Below are 6,851 nucleotides of genomic sequence, written 5' to 3'. Positions count from 1 at the left end.
GAGAAAACATCAATGAATTTTTATCAAACTTTACACAATGGCAGCATATGGGAAAATACAGCTTTGAAAGAAATTTGGGGTCAAAATATCAACTACAAAGGTCACTGTTAAAAAAAAGTTTTTCGTTTCCAGACGGTATCTTGAGAAAAAAACAACGGATTTTAATCAAGGTTCACATAATGGTAACATATGAGAAAATACAGCTTGGGATTGAATTTGGGGTCAAAACGTCAACTACAAAGGTCACTGTTACTAAACATAGATTGTTTCACAAATTATAAGTATCCAGAAGACAACTTGGGAAAACATCAACGGAGTTTGTTAAAACTTTTCACAATGGTAACATAAGGGATAATATAGCTTGGGATTGAATTTGGGTCAAAATGTTAACTACAAAAGTCACTCTTACAAAAATAGATTGTTTCAAAAATTCTTTTAGTTTCCGGACGGTAGGTTGAGAACACATTGGCGGAATTTGTTCAAACTTCATATAAAGGTACTATAGTCTTTAGAGGATAACATAATTTGGGATTGGATTGGGGTCAAATGTCAACTACAAAGGTCACTGTTACTAAAAATAGATTGTTTCACAAAATATAAGTTTTTAGACGACAACTTGAGAACACATCAATGCATTTTGATCAAACTTTACACAATGGTGTAGTGTATGGGAAAAGACAGCTTTGAACTGAATTTGGGATCAAAAGATCAACTACAAAGGTCACTGTTTCTAAAAATAGTTTTTCGTTTCCAGACGGTATCTTGAGAAAAGATCAACGGATTTTAATCAAGTTTCACACAAAGGTAGCGTATGAGAAAATACAGCTTGGAATTAAATTTGGGATCAAAAGGTCAACTACAAAGGTCACTGTTACTAAAATAGATTGTTTCAAAAATCCTTTTAGTTTCCAAATGACAACTTCAACGGGATTTCTTCAAATTTCAAACAATGGTAACATAGGTGAAAACATAGCTTGGGATTGAATTTGGGGTAGAAGGGTCACTGTTACAAAAAATATTTTGTTTCATAAATTTTCGTTTCCGAACAATTGAGACGGAATTTGTTCAAACTTCATACAATGATAGCATAACCAAGCAATAACAACTGGTCATAGATTAGAAAAGTGTAATTGACGGCAGGGGACGTGTGTTTCTTGCAACACTTATTGTAAGCTTTTTAAGCATTGCATGCTGTTAGATATTTTTTTTTTAATTGGACGAAATCTAATCAGAAATACCTAAAACAGTTTTAGAGTAAATAATTCCACAGCACCATCTCTGGAAAAGTGAAAAGATGTGGAGTTAAAGAAAATGTGGTAAATTATTTAAGGTATATATCCCAAAAGCTAAACTAACTATGATATAATGGTCACTATAGTTTTCTTTTCATAAGCCAATAGAGCATTGTGTCCTTCATATAATGGAGTATTTTTGCTGTGCGTCAAGATCCACATGTAGATAATGATTTTAACAGCACATTCATAGCCAACAGACGAGGGGAGGCAATCCCGCCTCCATCGTAGACAGGATTTTGGTTGATAAAAGGGGAGGCAATCCCGCCTCCATCATTGACTGGGTAGTTTGTTCCCAATCGTGACTGACTCTTCCTCCATTTTCTATGTCTAATAGATGTTTGTACTTTAAAACGTCTAAGGATGACTAATGGACAGTACTTTATTTTCAAATGCATATTTGTATATTAAAGTTTTCGTATAACTCCAATTATCTGGTATACTTTATATAACATAGCCCTGGATGGCACTAATTTTAAAATAAATAAATAAATATATAAATAAATAAATAAATGAAGAAAATAAACTTCAATAGTCAATTACAGTTGAAACATACGTGCTTCAGTATATAGCTATTCACAGTATTATTTCTCGATTTATACGATCGATTACATGCTCTCCGCAATCTCACTTGTCATATTGTACTAAATACATAAAGAGTCTTTAGTTCTCAATATTTATGTGTTTGAAAACAATTACAAACGTATCCATCTTCTTTAACGATACAGTAATTATTTGCTAAAGTTGTAGTATAAACGATTGAATGAATTAAATTGTGTTCTTTAATTAGATTTTACACTATTTTGCATCTGCAATTTCACAGTTTTATTTCAATGTTTTCCTTGCTTTTAAAAGTTCATAATTTTTAAACCTACTTGAATGATGATGGATATTCTATTCTGTACTATTAGTATTGTGATGAAAGTGTAACGTAGGTAACTGTTATTAATGAAGGAAAATAGTTAATGCATCTGCTCCTGTTTTAATAGATAAAAATTGTAGTTTGTTCTGTAGTCCCCAATAGTACTGTTCACTAACTAGTACGAATATTTTTTTCAATCTTGTCGGGCGTCTTGGTTTATATATTGATTTCTATACTTCTATTACTTTATTAATTACCAGTAAAATCATAGAAACACTGTTGGATTAATCTGCTGAACATTGGACATTTTCTATATCTAGCGGCCATCTTGGATGAATTGGACGAACTAATATGGTCGCCAATAGCTGCCATCTTATTGTATCTGCCATCTTGAAATTCTGGATAATGAGAGAGTTTATAGCTATACTCTACATATAACTAATAATTCGCAAATGTAAGCATTTAGCTTTTTTAATCGTTGCGAATATCGAAGGACTATATATGGTTTGGGCTTCAAATCCATCATTTTTAATTTTTTGTGTATTGATAAATAAAATGATTGCATTTGAAATACTTTTTGTTTTGCTTTATATTTATTGTTCAATTTTTCCCATACATACACATAACTATATAACATACAAATACATATTATTGTCATTCTCAACACCTACTATACGTGTATTTTGTGTTACATTAAAAATTATCAATGTAAAATTAATTATAGTGCAAAAAAGGAGTAGACCGTTATAAAACTTAATTTGTATACATCATAATACATTACAGTACTTCCTCCATTACTTCATAATACTCTCATATATATATATATAGTCTTAAAAACACAAACTCTGACTAACACAAACTCAAACCATGACAAGACAATATAAACACATACACACACACCCATGTTCATACAACATACACACTAACACATAAGACACGTAACAGACAAAGAAAGGGATGAAGGAAGAGAGAAAGAAGAGAAAAAAAAGGGTAAGTGAGGGTGCCAGGATCGGAAGGAAACTTGGTTAGCGAGAGAAATACATTTGAAATGTTTAGTACATCCCCGATTTCATTGTATTAAAAGTTTTCTTAATTTGAAGAATGGTAACCATCCGAAATAAACAGAATTTGAAATTTGGTCATCATTTGTCTATTTTTTTGATAGTTTTTGCCTAAGAAACAATAGAGGAGAATCTTGAACAAACGTAACTTTTTTCAGAATATGTAGGTACCTCAGACCCATCTTAACTCAGGAGATATATAAAGTCTGTTCAACGATGCGCTCTATGGTTTCTAGATGAAAAACAGCACAAAATGACCAAAACGTTCATGTTTTTTTTCCTTATTTAGGATGGTTACCACAGCCACAACAGCTGCAATATGTTACATAACTATTATACTGTACCAGTACATTTGTAACCGTGGAAAAGTGGTCCAACTACAGCTACAATGGTACATAACTATTATACTGTACCAGGACCTTTGTAACCGTGGAAAAGTGGTCCAACTACAGCTAGAATGGTACATAACTATTATACTGTACCAGGACCTTTGTAACCGTGGAAAAGTGGTCCAACTACAGCTACAATGGAACATAACTATTATACTGTACCAGGACCTTTGTAACCGTGGAAAAGTGGTCCAACTACAGCTACAATGGTACATAACTATTATACTGTACCAGGACCTTTGTAAACCCTGGAAAAGTGGTCCAACTACAGCTAGAATGGTACATAACTATTATACTGTACCAGGACCTTTGTAACCGTGGAAAAGTGGTCCAACTACAGCTAGAATGGTACATAACTATTATACTGTACCAGGACCTTTGTAACCGTGGAAAAGTGGTCCAACTACAGCTACAATGGTACATAACTATTATACTGTACCAGGACCTTTGTAACCGTGGAAAAGTGGTCCAACTACAGCTACAATGGTACATAACTATTATACTGTACCAGGACCTTTGTAACCGTGGAAAAGTGGTCCAACTACAGCTACAATGGTACATAACTATTATACTGTACCAGGACCTTTGTAACCGTGGAAAAGTGGTCCAACTACAGCTACAATGGTACATAACTATTATACTGTACCAGGACCTTTGTAACCGTGGAAAAGTGGTCCAACTACAGCTAAAATGTTACATAACTATTATACTGTACCAGTACCTTTGTAACCGTGGAAAAGTGGTAAAACTACAGCTACAATGGTACATAACTGTTATACTGTACCAAGACCTTTGTAACTGTGGAAAAGTGGTCCAACCAGAGCTACAATGGTACATAACTATTATACTGTACCAGTACCTTTGTAACCGTGGAAAAGTGGTCCAACTACAGCTACAATGGAACATAACTATTCTACTGTACCAGGACCTTTGTAACCGTGGAAAAGTGGTCCAACTACAGCTAGAATGGTACATAACTATTATACTGTACCAGGACCTTTGTAACCCTGCAAAAGTGGTCCAACTACAGCTACAATGGTACATAACTATTATACTGTACCAGGACCTTTGTAACCCTGGAAAAGTGGTCCAACTACAGCTAAAATGGTACATAACTATTATACTGTACCAGGACCTTTGTAACCGTGGAAAAGTGGCCCAAGCTCACAAAGGTATGCCACTCAGTGACTTAAGGTGTTAACGTACACTGGAAAGAGTGTCACCTATATCTACCAATCAGTGACTAAAGGTGTAAACGTACACTGGAAAGAGTGTCGCCTATATCTACCAATCAGTGACTAAAGGTGTTAATGTACAAAGGAAAGAGTGTCACGTATATCTACCAATCAGTGGCTAAAGGTGTTAACGTACACTGGAAAGAGTGTCACGTATATCTACCAATCAGTGACTAAATGTGTTAACATACAAAGGAAAGAGTGTCACGTATATCTACCAATCAGTGACTAAAGGTGTTAACGTACAAAGGAAAGAGTGTCACCTATATCTACCAATCAGTGACTAAAGGTGTTAACATACAAAGGAAAGAGTGTCACCTATATCTACCAATCAGTGACTAAAGGTGTTAACGTACAAAGGAAAGAGTGTCACCTATATCTACCAATCAGTGACTTATCTTGTTAACGTACAAAGGAAAGAGTGTCACCTATATCTACCAATCAGTGACTTATCTTGTTAACGTACAAAGGAAAGAGTGTCACCTATATCTACCAATCAGTGACTAAAGGTCTAAACGTACACTGGAAAGAGTGTCACGTATATCTACCAATCAGTGACTAAAGGTGTTAACATACAAAGGAAAGAGTGTCACCTATATCTACCAATCAGTGACTAAAGGTGTTAACATACAAAGGAAAGAGTGTCACCTATATCTACCAATCAGTGACTAAAGGTGTTAACATACAAAGGAAAGAGTGTCACCTATATCTACCAATCAGTGACTAAAGGTGTTAACGTACAAAGGAAAGAGCGTCACCTATATCTACCAATCAGTGACTAAAGGTGTTAACATACAAAGGAAAGAGTGTCACCTATATCTATCAATCAGTGACTAAAGGTGTTAACATACAAAGGAAAGAGTGTCACCTATATCTACCAATCAGTGACTAAAGGTGTTAACGTACAAAGGAAAGAGTGTCACCTATATCTACCAATCAGTGACTAAAGGTGTTAACGTACACTGGAAAGAGTGTCACCTATATCTACCAATCAGTGACTAAAAGTGTTAACGTACAAAGGAAAGAGTGTCACCTATATCTACCAATCAGTGACTAAAGGTGTTAACATACAAAGGAAAGAGTGTCACCTATATCTACCAATCAGTGACTAAAGGTGTTAACATACAAAGGAAAGAGTGTCACCTATATCTACCAATCAGTGACTAAAGGTGTTAACGTACAAAGGAAAGAGTGTCACCTATATCTACCAATCAGTGACTAAAGGTGTTAACGTACAAAGGAAAGAGTGTCACGTATATCTACCAATCAGTGACTAAAGGTGTTAACATACAAAGGAAAGAGTGTCACCTATATCTACCAATCAGTAACTAAAGGTGTTAACATACAAAGGAAAGAGTGTCACCTATATCTACCAATCAGTGACTAAAGGTGTTAACGTACAAAGGAAAGAGTGTCACCTATATCTACCAATCAGTGACTAAAGGTGTTAACGTACAAGGAAAGAGTGTCACCTATATCTACCAATCAGTGACTAAAGGTGTTAACGTACACTGGAAAGAGTGTCACCTATATCTACCAATCAGTGACTAAAGGTGTTTAACGTACAAAGGAAAGAGTGTCACCTATATCTACCAATCAGTGACTAAAGGTGTTAACATACAAAGGAAAGAGTGTCACCTATATCTACCAATCAGTGACTAAAGGTGTTAACATACAAAGGAAAGAGTGTCACCTATATCTACCAATCAGTGACTAAAGGTGTTAACATACAAAGGAAAGAGTGTCACCTATATCTACCAATCAGTGACTAAAGGTGTTAACATACAAAGGAAAGAGTGTCACCTATATCTACCAATCAGTGACTAAAGGTGTTAACGTACAAAGGAAAGAGTGTCACCTATATCTACCAATCAGTGACTAAAGGTGTTAACGTACACTGGAAAGAGTGTCACCTATATCTACCAATCAGTGACTAAAGGTGTTAACGTACAAAGGAAAGAGTGTCACCTATATCTACCAATCAGTGACTAAAGGTGTTAACGTACAAAGGA

The sequence above is a fragment of the Argopecten irradians genome, chromosome 8, assembly GCF_041381155.1.
Source record: "Argopecten irradians isolate NY chromosome 8, Ai_NY, whole genome shotgun sequence".
In the NCBI taxonomy this organism is placed as follows: Eukaryota; Metazoa; Mollusca; class Bivalvia; order Pectinida; family Pectinidae; genus Argopecten; species Argopecten irradians.
Note: the sequence above shows the minus strand (reverse complement) of the source record.